Source organism: Eurosta solidaginis, chromosome 4 (assembly GCF_040869045.1).
Source record: "Eurosta solidaginis isolate ZX-2024a chromosome 4, ASM4086904v1, whole genome shotgun sequence".
NCBI classification, from domain to species: Eukaryota; Metazoa; Arthropoda; class Insecta; order Diptera; family Tephritidae; genus Eurosta; species Eurosta solidaginis.
This window is the reverse complement of record NC_090322.1, coordinates 45970644-45986599: the sequence shown is the minus strand read 5'-3', so window position 1 is coordinate 45986599 and position 15956 is coordinate 45970644. Positions and strand designations below refer to the sequence as shown.

At 39.5% G+C, this 15956-nt stretch overlaps 1 protein-coding gene across 1 annotated transcript in view; it reads right to left on the bottom strand.

The window, feature by feature from the left end:
- BubR1 (Bub1-related kinase) overlaps nt 1-15956 on the bottom strand; it is a 162439-nt gene that overhangs the window by 48139 nt on the left and 98344 nt on the right. The gene's annotated exons all lie outside the window — the stretch shown is intronic.

Sequence of the window (15956 nt, the reverse complement as noted above, 5' to 3'; positions counted from 1 at the left end):
CCACTTTGACTGCTCCCCCAGCGGGTTAGGATTGCTTAGAATATACCCGCGGGAGGTTTGGCTGTCGTAAGAGGTGATTAAAATACCAAATTGATTCAAGGGATCGTCCAGCGCCACCCTTTCGAGGGGTTGCCAGCGCAATATATAGCTTCTCCAACCCAATTGTCAACCTCACCTACCCGTGGCAAATCATGTATTTTTAGCAGCCAAGGCTCTGGCGACCCCATTTTCTTCAGGGATCTAGGGGTGGGAGGGCGTTATGGCCTAGGTTTCATGTGATCATACTAAATCGTTCCCGAGATGGTCGTGCTAGTACATTAATGGTGCTTGCTACCGGTAAGTATCGGATTCGCATCGAGCAAAGGACCATCAACAGATAACACTCCCCAATTCTTCGGGGAATGTTTGTATCGCTACAACAATAACTTTGACTGCTCATAACTCAAAAGATAATATAGATACTCCGGTTTTTAAAAATGTCTACACCATTTCCAGTTGTAAATGAGAAAGCGTAATTTGGAAATGAGATTTGTAAATTGTAAATGAGATTAGTCAGTTGTAAATTAGAAAGCGTTAAATATATGTAAATGCTAAAGCATTATATGTAATTGAGAATAGTCAATTGTAAATGCGAAAGCATCACTTCGGTATGAGAATAGTCACTTGTAAATAAGAATATTCATTTGTAAATGCGAAAGCGTCATTTGTAATTGAGAATAGTGAGTTGTAAATAAAAACAGTAAAAATTCGTAAGCGTCATTTGGAAATGAGATTAGTCAATTGTAAATGTGAAAGCGTCACATGGAAATGAGAACAGTCACTCGCAAATGAGAAAGCGTCGTTTGAAAATTCGAAAGCGCCAGTTGTAAATGAGAATAGTCAATTGTAAATGCGAAATCGTCATATGTAAATGAGAATACTCACTAGTAAATGAGAAAGTATCAAATGAAAATGCGAAAACATCATTTGTAATTGAGAATACGTAGTCAATTATAAATAAGAAAGTATCACTTAAAAATGCGAAAGAAATGAGAATAGACAATTGTAAATGCGCAAGCGTTATATAGAAATGAGTAAAGTGAGTAAATTTTGAATGAGAAAGCATTAAGTGAAAATGCGAAAGTTGTTAAGAATAAAAATTGTCAATTGAAAATGCGGAATTCCTTTTATTGAATACATTGAATTTAAATAAACGTGTAATAAATAGTATATCCAATGACAATAACTACAACTTGGTATGGGTTCAACACACTGCACAAGGTAATAGGCGAACAACGGACTTCCTTTGCATTTTATTTACGCACACAGCACAATTGTCTTTAAACTCCATTTTGGTAGCGCTCGAAAAGTTCGGTTATAAGTTTTTATTTGGTCAGTTACCGATAGACTTATAAATAAATTGAAACATGTATTTATAACTTACTTGCTGCATACACTTTCTAATCGTAAAGTGGTTTACGTAAAAGTATAATATAAAGTGGTTTATGTAAAAGTATAAATAAGGAGTCCGAAGTCGGTGGGACACAATGGGAATAATCAACAAAGCCATATTAATGCCTAGTGTAATTTTAGTGAAGTAAGTAGGTAGTGGTTATTTGTCATCGTAAAAGCTAACCACGGTTTTAAGTTATTTAAGCAATTAGTTTGGATCTACTTTCGCATTTTTAAGTGATACTTTCTTATTTATAATTGACTACGTATTCTCAATTACAAATGATACTTTCGCATTTTCATTTGATACTTTCTCATTTACAAGTGACTATTCTCATTAATATATGACGATTTCGCATTTACAATTGACTATTCTCATTTACAAGGACTATTCTCAATTACAACTGGCGCTTTCGAATTTTCAAATGACGATTTCTCATTTCCATGTGACGCTTTCGTATTTACAATTGACTAATCTCATTTCCAAATGACGCTTACGAATATCGACTATTCCTATTTACAACTCAACAAGTGATACTTTCTTATTTATAACTGAGTACGTTTTATCAATTACAAATTACATAATATAATACTGTCTTCACACAGAAACTTAATGATCTCATTTCACCTTCTAATGAAATCGTAAATTTTTTGCTTTCACACAGAAGTAGTTGCTCGATTAGTATGAAGGATGAAATGTCAAGCGAATAAAATGACAATTCTATATGACAGACAATGACATTTACTTTGACAAATTACATTTTTCAGCACTGAACACACTAACTGGGCTTTTGATTTCATTAGGCATTCGATTAGTCACTAATGAAATAATTATAGATTCGAATTTTGTAGGGAAGATTGAGCTCAATAAGCGCCTTAATGTAGAAAACTGCCTTTATTATTCAATAAGCCGTGTGTGTGAAAATAGTATAAAACTCGGTAACCTGCCGACATATTTGAACGACCGCGTGTTATATAATATTGAGGTCCATGCTTATCAAACGAGAAATAGAAACAATTTTCATTTGCCAGCTGTAAGATCGGAATTCGACAAAAAAAATATATATTACGATGGAATGAGAGAATACAACGAGATACTAAATGATATAAAACAATGCCGAAATATCAATCAATTTAAGAAATTATTGTTCAACTACTGCAAAACAATGCCTTTTAGATAATTTTATGATGTAAAAACAAAAATCAATTAGCAATAACATAAAAAGATCTCATAGATGTAATTTAAGAAATTTAAGAAATTAAGTCTATAAGACTGTAAATAAATAAATAAATGACGCTTTCGCATTTTCATTTGATGCTTTCTCATTTACAAGTGACTATTCTCATATCCATATGACGCTTTCGCATTTACAATTGACTATTCGCATTTTCAACTGACGCTTTCGAAATTACATCTGATTTCATTTACAGTTTTCTCATTTTTGAAGTGACTATTCTCCATATGACGCTTTCGCATTTATATCTCACGCTTTCTTGTTTACAACTGGAAATGGTGTAGAACGAACTTTCATTTGCAATAAATCGTTAAACAAAATTGATATTTTTTCGAGTTAGGGGTCTCTTTTCTAGAGGAGCGTCACATGTGCGCGCGAGGTTAAGAAACTGGGAAAACAAAGAAGACAGCCGTTAATTTTATAGCATAGCTTAACAGTGGACGGGACAGGATCTGTTGACGTTATCGTGCAGTCATCGGCGTAGAATACGATGTTAACTCCTTCTGGTGGAGGAGGGAGCTTCAATATGAAAAAATTAAACAAAAGTTGGGGTAGGACACCACCCTGTGACACCCCTTGTTTAATTTTTCTAGGTTTTGATGTTACGTTCCTGAACTGCGACTCCACCTTTTAAGACTGGGTGGAAAGGTAGACCCTTCCAAGTCTCACTATAACGTGCTGTATCAAAGGCTTTTGATAAGACCAGCGCTACAGTACCCTTTGGTGGGATTTTGGCTCAGTCTGCAATTTATTTGTGTGTTGATGACGTTTAGCGCATTGGTGTAATTTTCGAAAACCCTGCTGATTGGCAAGTCGAAGGTTTGCGGTGAAATAAGAGAGCGAGTGTCGTTAACTACTGGCGATAGAAGAGATATCGGACTATATGGTTTCCCAGACTTTAGTAGTGACGGTACCACTCTGACCATTTTTCAGGGATGACGAAAGTCTACAGAGCTAGGGTGAAGACGAGCCCAAGGCATTTTTATCCCTCAAAGCCAAGGTTTTTAAGCAACGGCATGGCCATTCCACCGGTCCTATTGCTTCAGATGGTTTAACAAATCTTTAGATATTCCTCCCTTTTCACCCGCTTCCCTCATTTGGGTCTCGAAAATAAAATACATGAAAATAAATGTGAAATTCGGACTCGGATTGGGATTTAAATTTTCTAACAAAATTAGGGAGGCTCGAAATGCATTTCAGACCTATGGTCCCATGGACAATATTACTCAGTATAGTATATATATACCCATATATTCAGAAACTGGATGTGCACTTGAAATTTTTTTTCCCCATACAATTTAACCCGCCCTAATGTGCATACATATGTACTCAAATTTATTCTGTATACATTTTGTCGACTATTAATTTGCTCTATTGTTGTCAATTTCATAAATTCACGTGTGCCCCCTACTGGGCAAACAGCTCCCTTACGAGTACTTTGAGTGAGGTCGTTTTGAGACACAAGAATTCATTTACAACATTTTAAACTTCTGCGTACTTCTAAGATTTGAATTTGAAATTATCAAGCGTTTAATTAAATACTGTTTAATATTATTTTAAAATTGATGACTGCATATGTTATTTATATCGTCCATAATAACTTTAAATTAAATGTCTGTATATTTGTAGACTGAAAAATAAATTAAATGTGGAACCAACGCCTCTAACACTTATGTCCCTATGCTCCCCCTGTTGAAACGGCCAGTTTTCTTGGACTCCCGTTAGAAGACTTTGATGACAATTTGTGAGTGGTCGTGCCCATTGAATGGGGCGAAGCACTGTTAATACAACAAGAACAACAGCAGGAAGTCCGTATATCATCTAAGCTGGAAGCGCATATGGAAGAGAAACTAACCCAGTTTCATGAAGGTTTTAGTAGTCGGCAGGATAAAATAGATGCAGAGATGGATGCTTTGAAAAATAGGATCCAGGAGTTACAATTGAAGCGCCCAGTCACGTCAACGTTTAATCCAAAGGTAAAGACTCCATTCTTTGACGGTTCTGTTCCTTTCCAGGTATTTAAGCTTCAATTTGAGAAGACGTCAGTAGTGAACAACTGGAATGCGGAAGATAAAGTTGCTGCACTGTTCAGCTCTGTGAAGTTGGCACCTACTTGGGCGAGTAATTAAAAAACCATATCTCATTCGTTTGTCCACCGTTTGTCCAGGAAAAATTTTCGTTTGTCCACCTTTTGTCCAGGAAAAAATTTCCTTTGTCGTGTGTGAAGTTGGCACCTCCATTTGCGAATATTTAAAAAAAAAACCCCAATGTCATTCGTTTGTCCATGTTTGTCCAGGAAAAGTTTTCGTTTGTCCAGCTTTTGTTAAAAAGTTATTTCAAAAAAAAAAAAAAAAATCGTGTGTGAAGTTGGCACCTCCAGTTTTTCAAAAAAAAAAAAATATTTTTCTTATAAACAAACGAAAATTTTATTTGATTTATAATATTATGCAAGGCTACTTGACCTATTGCGTTGTCAGTGCAAATAAAACAAGTTTATTCACTGTTACAGCCCGACGTTTCGCTAGTCATCCTAGCATTTTCAAGGGCGGAATCTATTTTCAACAACAAACAAAAAATTTTTTACATTATTAAAAAATATTAAATAAAAGTTAATAACTAGTACATATATATATGTATAGAGTTAAAGAGTCAACAAATGTTTTTAGCACACAGAAGGCACATACATAAACAAACATGTATTTGAGTAAAAACAAAAACATCACTTACTTTAATTATATGTATTATAAAACAACGTGACATCAGGACGGACAAGGCGACAGCTGTTTCGATTATACCTTGTAAATCTCTTCAAAGCCTTTTCTCCCGGGAGTGGGAATATGGAATATGGGCAATATGGGCAATCCCCGATTATTAAAAATCATACAAACAGACAAAATTGGTTAATTCGTTGTAGTTCTATAAATAGAACGAAAACAGCAACAAAAACCAAAGTTTCTTTGAAAACCGCCGTACCAAGCATAGCTTTAACACATAATTGCATACGAAGTATGCAATGTGTAAAAGATTAAAATATGCATAAAGAAGGCAATTGGGAAAGACTTCACAACAGGCATGACGTAGCTGAATGCGTTTACAACCATTTCAACTATCGTAGGGGTGCGAGTTCGACTCCCACTCCCGGGAGAAAAGGCTTTGAAGAGATTTACAAGGTATAATCGAAACAGCTGTCGCCTTGTCCGTCCTGATGTCACGTTGTTTAAATTTTTCCCAAATTACTAAATGTATTATAAAACTTTAAAAATTAAGTTAGGGACATCGGTACCACACATGTTGGGTATCACTGTCATATTAAATTTGTTATAAACACAAAAGGTAAGTTGCGGCGATGTCTTCATTTTTGTTTATTGTTTTTTCTCTCTGCTGCATTATTCTCAAGCTTTCTAACGTGTATCTGGCTCTCCCGCGTTTGTTTTTGTCTAAAATTTTCGTATTCGCCAGATCAGCTTTATGTCCACTCGATGTGATATGCTGTGATAAGGCAGTATTGTTTCTGTGGTTCTTTATGTCCGCTTCGTGTTCTGTTAGTCGAACGCTCAATGCTCGTTTCGTAGTTCTTATGTACAATTTGTTGCAGTCCCCATTTTCTTTTTCTTTACATGTGATCTCGTACACCACGTTGTTTTGTTGTAGGGGTTCGATAGGGCTCTTTGTTTGTGTAAATATATTATTTAAGGTGTAGTTTGATTTGTATGCGAGAGCTATGCTATTCTTCTCGTTAATAACATTTTTCCTAAAGCTTTCGGTGAGTTTAGGTATATACATATGTAACGGTGTAAAATTGCTTTGTTTTGTTTTCTGTTTCTTGTGTTGTTATTAGGTTTCGTTTTTTGTCCATTTCCAGGCTTCGCTGGTTTATTAAAGTTAATATCATATTGTATGGATAGCTATTGCTTTTCAAGACTTCTATTATTTTAAGGACATTGGCATCTTGGAATCGCTCATGGCTTATGGACAACACTTTATTTATGAAATTTTGGGCTGTGTTAATCTTATAATTTAGAGGTTGAGAGGAGTGAAAATTTATCATACGTCCAGAAGATGTGGGCTTAGTGTACCAATCAAATATTAGATATTGTATTTTTACATCCAAGAATGGAATGCAATTGTCTTTTTCCAATTCAAATGTGAGGAGGGTGGGGCCGTGTTAGAAGTCCACGAAAGTGGGGAAAGCTTCTGACCGCCATTCACCTGGGAATGGCAGAACGATTCTTCTGCATGCGGTTCAAGCAGCTCACTACTGCCGGTCGCTTGCAGCCAAGTATCCTCTGGGTAGCCGCTAAACATCCGTTTAGCGATGAGCTAATGTGAGAAGGCGACAACCTGGCTAGGCCACTCTGACATAATCGCTTTAAGGGCTAGCCGGGGGAAATCTCATCGGCAGCGTCTGTACAACTCTAGGTGCGGCTGCAAGCGGGCGTCTGTCTAGGAGCAAGCGGCTCGGTATATAAACGTGCCAAGTAATATTTTCACCACCGCTGAGCGGGTTGTGCGCTGGGCTTGGGACCCGCCACGTAAAACCATACTCCAATGAAATATGACAACAAGCCTCGGATAAATACACTCTCTATTGATGACGACCATGGCAAACGTTTAAGGACAATGAATTGAGGGCATGCACCTGGAACGTCCGTTCCCTGAATGGGATTGGTGCAGATGCCCGGCTGGTTGATGTTCTCGTCAAAGCAAAATCTGACATCACCGCCATCCAAGAAATGCGTTGGACGAAGCAAGGAAGAAAGAAGATCAACAATTGTGACATATATTGGAGTGGCCATACGAATAAGCGCAGTTTCGGCGTCGGATTCGTGGTGGGAGAGAGACTTTGTCGCAAGTGCTGGCGTTCACGCCTGTGGACGAGCGTCTCGCCGCTATCCGAATAAAAGCAAAATTTTTTAATATATCATTCATCTGCGCCCATGCGTCGACAGAGGAGAAAGACGATGAGGTGAAAGACACTTTTTATGAACAATTAGAACGCACGAGCGCTGCCCCCGTCATGATATAAAAGTCGTGCTTGGCGACTTTAACGCCAGGGTGGGCAAAGAAGGTGTTTTTGGCCTTACAGTCGGAAAGTTCAGCCTACACAATGAAACTTCTCCTAACGGACTGAGGCTGATTGACTTTGCCGGTGCTCGAAACATGGTCATATCCAGCACGAGGTTCATGCATAAAAAGGTACATCAAGCTACATGGCTGTCTCCTGATCGAAATACTCGCAATCAGATCGATCACGTTGTGATGGGCGTGTTTTAGATGTGCGCACGATCCGAGGACCTAACATCGACTCGGACCATTATCTCGTTGCAGCCAAAATACGCATCAACGCGGCTAAAACCAAGGAACAAAAAACACAAGGAAAGCTAGACGTCGAAAAGCTTCAATCACAACAGACTGCCAATGATTTCGCAACTCGACTCTCACACCTGCTCTCTGAGAGCACAACTCATCCTGAAGAAATACAGGAGCAGTGGCAGCATATCTCCAAAGCACTTCGTACTGCCGCCGACGAAAAAATTGGTTATCGGCGGCCACGAAAAAACAACTGGTACGATGAAGAATGCCGCGTTGCAACCGAAAGAAAAGACGCTGCCTACAGGGCTACGTTAAAAGCGAGCGCGACAAGAGGAGTGTGTGAACGCTATCGTGAGTTGAAAAGGGAAGCGAGACGCCTTTTCAGGAAGAAAAAAGCAGAAGCAGAAAGGCGTGAGTGCGAGGAGCTTGAGCTGCTAGCCACCAGGAATAACGCCCGAAAATTCTACCAAAAAATACGGCGACAGACGGAAGGTTTTAAGACCGTGGCAAACTCCCGTAGGAATGAAAACGGCGACCTTGTAACTGATGTCCGGAGAGTGCTTAGATTATGGAGGGAATACTTCTCTGCTCTCCTAAATGGAGGCAGCAATTCACCGCGCAGAGATGAAGAACCCGATCCCGCAATCGATGATGATGGAATATATGTCCCCCCGCCCGATTATGACGAAGTTAGAATAGCAATAACCAGACTGAAAAACAACAAGGCCGTGGGCGCTGACGGATTGCCTGTGGAGCTATTCAAGTTCGGCTTCAGACCTAGTAAATCTACCAACGACCAGATTTTCACAATGCGCCAAATCTTGGACACATCACCTCTTCGTCGACTTTAAAGCCGCCTTCGACAGCACGAAAAGGAGCTGCCTATATGCTGCTATATGTCTGAATTTGGTTTCCCCGCAAAACTTATACGGCTGTGCAAAATGACGTTGAGCAACACCATCAGCTCAGTCAGAATTGGGAAGGACCTCTCCGAGCCGTTCGAAACTAAAAGAGGTTTCAGACACGGTGACCCCCTATCGTGCGATTTCTTTAATTTGATGCTGGAGAAAATTATACTAGCTGCAGAACTTAACCGCACTGGAACAATATACTATAAAAGCGTGCAATTACTGGCATATGCTGATGACATTGATATCATCGGCCTAAACACCCGCGCTGTTAGTTCTGCTTACTTCAAACTAGAAAAAGAAGCGGTAAAAATGGGTTTGATGGTGAATGAGGACAAACGAAGTACCTGCTGTCATCGAGCAAAGAGTCAGCGCATATGCGCCTTGGCAACCACGCTACTGTTGGCAGCCATAATTTCGAAATAGTAAAAGACTTCGTTTATTTGGGAACCAGTATCAACACTAGCAACAGCATCAGCACTGAAATCCAGCGAAGAATCAATCTTGCCAATAAATGCTACTTTGGACTAGGTAGGCAATTGAAAAGTAAAGTCCTCTCTCGGCGAACGAAAATCATACTCTACAAGTCACTTATCGTACCCGTGCTGCTATATGGGGCAGAAGCATGGACCATGACAACAGCAGATGAAGCGGCTTTGGGAGTGTTCGAGAGAAAAGTTCTTCGAAAGATTTATGCACCTTTACGCGTTGGCGATGGCGAGTACCGAAGAAGATTTAATGGTGAGCTGTACGAGCTATACGCAGACATCAACATAGTCCAGCGAATTAAAACGCAGCGGCTGCGCTGGCTAGGCCATGTTATGCGAATGAAAGATGATGCTCCGACCAAGAAAGTGTTTCTATCGGAACCCGCCTATGGAATCAGAGGTAGAGGGCGGCCCCCACTACGTTGGAAGGACCAGATGGAAAACGATTTAAACTCCCTTGGTGTGACCAATTGGCGCCGGTTGGCGGAGCGAAGGAGCGACTGGCGCGCCTTGTTGGACGGCCATAACCGTTTAGACGGTTAAGCGCCATTTAAGTAAGTAAGTAAGGTAGCTATTAAGTGTATCTATAATTATTTGCACGTCATTACGTCGGACAATTGCGAATATGTCGGCTACGTATTTGACTAGAAATTTTACTTCAATATTGTGCTGTTGCTTAAGAGTTTGGAAGGCGTTGTCAAGTAGGTCGTCCATTATGATATCTGCTATCGCGGGGGAGAGGGGGTTTCCCATGGGCATTCCGAAAGTTTGCGTATATATTTTGTTGCCAAACATAAAATAATTGTTGTCCTATAAGCAAAAGTTCAATATATTTGTTTTGTTTTTGGGGATGTTCGTTGCATTCTGCATTTTTTCCCATTTGTTCATAATTATATTGATTGCAAGAGACGTCGGAATATTGGTAAAAAGAGAGACGACGTCAAACGACGCCAACACTTCATCGTCGTTGAGATGCATCCCTTTTAATCTCTCTTTTAAGTCATACGCATTCTTTACATTAAGCTCTTCGCATATTATGGTTTTTATTGTATTTCCTTCATACATAGATAAGTGATAGCATGGGACGTTTACTGAGGACGCGATGGGACGTAGAGGGAAGTTTGGCTTGTGTATTTTCGGTAATCCGCAAAGTATCGGTGCGTTGGCTGCTGAGCATGATAGCTGTTGTTTCTCTCTTGCACTTATGTATTTGTTTTTGAAAAGCTCATTTACTATGTTATTGTTTTTCTTTTGTAGTAGATGTGTGGGATCCGTTCTTGTTACTCTATATGTCTTTTTGTCTTCTAGCAATTCGCTCATTTTAGCGTTATAATCTTTTCTGTAAAGTACCACCGTCTTGTTCCCTTTGTCTGCCTCTGTGATTACTATATTGTTTTTATGTGGTTTCAAAGAAGCTTTGGTTTTGTTGTGTACCTCAGTGATAAACATCTCCGCTGAGTTGCTCTTTATATTTCTTTTAAACTGTTGTATCTGATTGCTTACTCTGTTCCTCGCTATTTCCTTTTTTCGGTCTTCCTCTAAGCATTGTATCACTTGTTCTATTTCGGCAATTATATATATTGGACTAAAGTTACTTTTTGTTGTAGGGATCGTAAATTTTCTCCCGAGAGAGAGTAGCCACTTAACTTCCTCTGGAAAAACTATGTTTGTCTTGTTCACGAACCAATCGTTTCTGGTGTTTATACCGAAAATTTTTCCTGGACAAACGAATGGCATTTGGTTTTTTTAATTACTCGCAAATGGAGGTGCAACCTCACACCCCATTTTTGTTTTTAAACGGTTTTATTTAGCTTGAGTTGACACGCTGGTTGGCTGATTGGCTGGCTGGCACGAATTTTGTAATTGAAATTTATGTAACTTCCCGATAAGCTACAAGCATGAAACCTGGAATATAGTTCAGAACCCGATGACAATGCAATAATAAGAAAAAATCGCCGCTAGGTCGCGCAAGGATCGAGATATTCACAAAAATCGTATTTGTGGTCCGATTTGGCTCATATTTGGAACACATTATAAATAAAAGAATATAAAGCGACCTATGAAAAAATCGCCGCTAGGTCCCGCAAGGATCGAGATATTCACAAAAATTGTATTTGTGGTCCGATTTGGCTCATATTTGGAACACATAATACATACATACAAGAACAGAAAGCGACCTATGAAAGAAAAATCGCCGCTAGGTGGCGCAAAGATCGATATTAAAAAAATCGTATTTGTGGTCCGATTTGGTCCATATTTGGAACACATAATACATATCGTCGCCCGCTTGCCAGAAGCATGAATGTGCCAAAATGAAAATGTTGGGAAATTGAGTTTCAAAGTTGATTGCTCCCTCAAAGTTAGAAGAATTAGTTTCTAATGTAAAAGTGTATCTATATATTGTAACGAATTTAGTGCAATTCCTCTTATTTGCAACCTTCTACTAACGTTCGAGTCACTAAACTGTTGAATAAATAACTCCACTATTTCTCGCCAGATAGCGTCTTAAATCAAACTGATTGTCGTGCCTCCACTGTCGCTGCTTTTATACTGTGCGGTTTCCTCGTTGACATATTTCTAGGCGCTTCTATTTCCAGAACTTATTAGTTAGTTATCAGCTATAAAATTACTCAGCTGTAACTACAGATGCACGATTTTATAACTTCTCTCATTACATACTTTCGGGAGTATCTCAGATATATGCATGTGGTTGTGCGTTGCTTCTCCGCTGCGTGTACGTACATATGTGTAGACATAATGATTGATTCGTTTATGTAGATACAAGTGACTATCTGCTTTATTGTTGTTGTGACTTCATTTACTTAGCATCAGGCTAGTGATGTATCACTTGATGTTGCTAATATTCGTGACACTGCCCCTCCACCTAAGTCTGATCGTCCCGATCAGACAAATCTCTCGATCTAAACGCTGATAGCATCTCCAAATGAACCACCCTTCTATTTCGTGGTTTCCCAATGGTTTGTATGCGGTAGATGGTATTACTGATCTTCTTCACAACTTTGTACGGGCCTTCCCAGCTGCACCAACATTTGGATGGAACACCTTCCCGCCGGTGAGAGTTGTATAACAGTTCCAAATCTCCCTCCCGGAAACCTTCCGAATTATTGTTTTTGTCGTACCTGTGTTTCATCTTACTACTCATTACCCTGGGCCGTTCCCTCACGCTCTGTTCTTCGGCAAATGAAGAACTACTTCGCAGATCTTGATCTTGTCGGATTGACTTTGCATCATCAGTATCGTCTTGACGTTTCACAACAGTAGTGCGCGCTGGCCTGAAACCACCCTTGCATCCTTTCTGGAAAATTCTTTCAATCGTTTTAGTGCGTCCATTAGGGTTTGTCAATGCCAGTGTTTCCCTCGCAGGTACTTTTGATTTCGCTTTATTTGGCCCATTCGATCCATCAATCTTTACCTTTGACTTTCGTAGTCTTTGTTGAGTCTTCTCCACCAGTACTCGATTACTGCTGACCCCTTTCTCCAAACTAAAGTTAAGTGGTATATCCTGGTTCTTATAGCGCATAATCTTTCTCCGCATATCGATCCTGATGTCATGGTCAACTAAGAAGTCCACTCCCAATATGACTTCATCAACAAGCTCCGCCACAATGAATTTGTGTAGAGCCATGACCTTTCCAATTAATACCTCACATACCACTTCTCCTTGGTAATACTCGCCAGTGACCGTACGCAACCTTGTTCCAGGTAATGGCTTTACTCTCCTATTGACCAAATCAGATCGGATTAAGGAATGAGATGCGCCTATATCTACAGTCAGTACACGTTCTTTGCCATCGACATTCCCTCTGACGGTAAGACTGCTTGATTTCCTTCCAATTTGCGACACAGATATCACAGGACATTCAATAGCTGGGGCAAGTTTTCGATCTTTACATTTGACTCGCTCTTGCTTATCTCCTCCAGCTTTGCGTTTACGGCCGCCCAAGTTGGAACTACCAGGACCGGTGCTCCAATGACGAGCAGCAATCTGACCTGGGTTACCGCACTTGAAACATTTAATTGCACCATTATTATTCTGTTGCGTTCCTTTTAAAGCTTCTAAAATTGCGTTTGTCCACTCTGGCCTTTCTACTTCCACACGGCGTGCTTTGAAAACTGGCTTACACAGAAGCGACGCTGTTTCCTGAATCAGAGCATTGACACCGTTTCTGCGAATGTGGGCTTTGGGTTTGCGTATGTAGCTCGCTTTGTTTCGACGTCCCGTATGCCATTTATAAAGCTCTGAATCTTTACCCTTTCAGTGTATTCCACGGGTGCGTCCGCATTCGCCAAATGTGCCAGCCTTTCATCATTCGACGCAAACTCTTGCATTGTTTGTCCTCTGGAAGCGGTTCAGTTACTCCATTTGGTATATCTGTCTCCTATGCTCAGTTCCGCATCGTCTCTTTAGAGCGCCCATCAATGCTTCATAACAGTTCCGTTCGCCCTCTGGAATGGTTTGTAAAATCTCAGCTGCAGGCTCTTTCAACGCCATGAACAGTGCAGCAACTTTATCTTCGACATTCCAGTTGTTCGCTGCCGAGGTCTTCTCAAATTGGAGCTTAAATACCTGGAAAGAAACAGAACCATCAAACATTGGGGATTTTACCTTCAGAGTAGACGTTGAAGTTTTTGGATTGGATTACTGTTCAATTGTAACTCCTGAATACGATCTTTTAAAGCATCTATTTCGGCCTCCATTTTGTCGACCACTGACCCCTTCCTGAAACTGCGTTAGTTTCTCTTCCATACGCGCTTCCAGTTGTGCAGACATCTGCTATGATACTTGTGCTGAAATTTGTGTCGACATTTCTGATATATGTGCCTCTTGTGCTTCAATTTTAGATGTTATTTCTGACGACATTTCTCAGATACCTGTCTCCTGTGATTCCAGTTGGGATGCCATATATGTCTTTTGCTCTTCCAGTTGAGATGACATATTTGTGGATATTTGTGACATTTCTGAAATGCGTGTCTCTTGTGCTTCAATCTTGGACGTTATACGGTTTCCTGGGATTCCAGTTGATGTTTGAGCAGATATTGCCATTGTCGATGTTTGAGCAGATATTGCAGCCAATGCCATGTTCAAGTCTGTGCTCGTAACTGTCTGCGATGTTTCATTTTTCTCTTAAATTTTTGTTGTCTCCTCGCCATCAAGAGGAAAGGCATACTCTTCCACGTTAATTCCCTCTAATTCCATTGCCTTTCGTAGTCGTGCCTGAAGTTCGAGTTTATTGCCGGTTGTATTCAATCCACGGCTCTCCAACTCCTTCTTCAGTTGCTGGATCTTCAATTCACTCCACTTTGCCATGTCCAAGTTGTATTCGAAGTCTTCGGAATTTATTCAACAATTCCTCTTTTGACACCAATTGTAACGAATTTAGTGCAATTCCTCTTATTTGCAACCTTCTACTAACGTTCGAGTCACTAAACTGTTGCATAAATAACTCCACTATTGCTCGCAAGATAGCGTCTTAAATCAAACTGATTGTCGTGCCTCCACTGTCGCTGCTTTTATACTGTGCGGTTTCCTCGTTGACATATTTCTAGGCGCTTCTATTTCCAGAACTTACTAGTTAGTTATCAGCTATAAAATTACTCAGCTGTAACTACAGATGCACGATTTTATAGCTTCTCTCATTGCATACTTTCGGGAGTATCTCAGATATATGCATGTGGTTGTGCGTTGCTTCTCCGCTGCGTGTTCGTACATATGTGTAGACATAATGATTGATTCGTTTATGTAGATACAAGTGACTGTCTGCTTTATTGTTGTTGTGACTTCATTTACTTAGCATCAGACTAGTGATGTGAGTATCACTTAGTGTTGCTAATATTGGTGACAATATTATATTCACACTATGCTCTTTCAACTGAGATAGTCGCTCTTCTCGCATGTCTTCTATTTTCCGAGATTTAGCACATTCATTTTTCTGGCACAACAAAAATTTAAAAAAACTGATCTAATTTTTTGTTAACACAGCTATACAAAAAAATTAAAAGTAGTCCGATCAGGTAATACAACTCATATTTTCTATACATTTTGATGCGCTGAATCCAAATACGCTATAAGAATTGGCCCAAGTGGTCATGGTATGGGCTTAACCTCAAAGTACGTAAAAAATTACTGCACATTAATTTTTAAATAATGTTAGGGCCAAGCCAATACCTGCTAGGCCAATTCTGTTGGCGGCTTGGGATTCGGAGCATCACAGTACTTGGGAAAACATCCGCGGCTTTGATTTTTCGAAAGTATGTATGTAAAGGAAAATGTTACACATTCAATTCAATTTCATATACACTAATGTCTTTTTATTTAAGATATTGTAACGAATTTGCTTGCAAATCCTCTTATTTGCAACCCTCTGCTAAGTTCGTATCGCTAAACTGTTGAATAAATAACTCCAATATGTAATAATGCAAAATGGCCTTTATTCAAGTACTTCACAATAACACTTGTACTTTGCAACGAATAGTTTACTTAATAACCAAACTGATTGACAGCTCAAATGAAACTCTACTATTCAAAATAATACTGCTATAGCTCGCTAGATAGCGCTTAA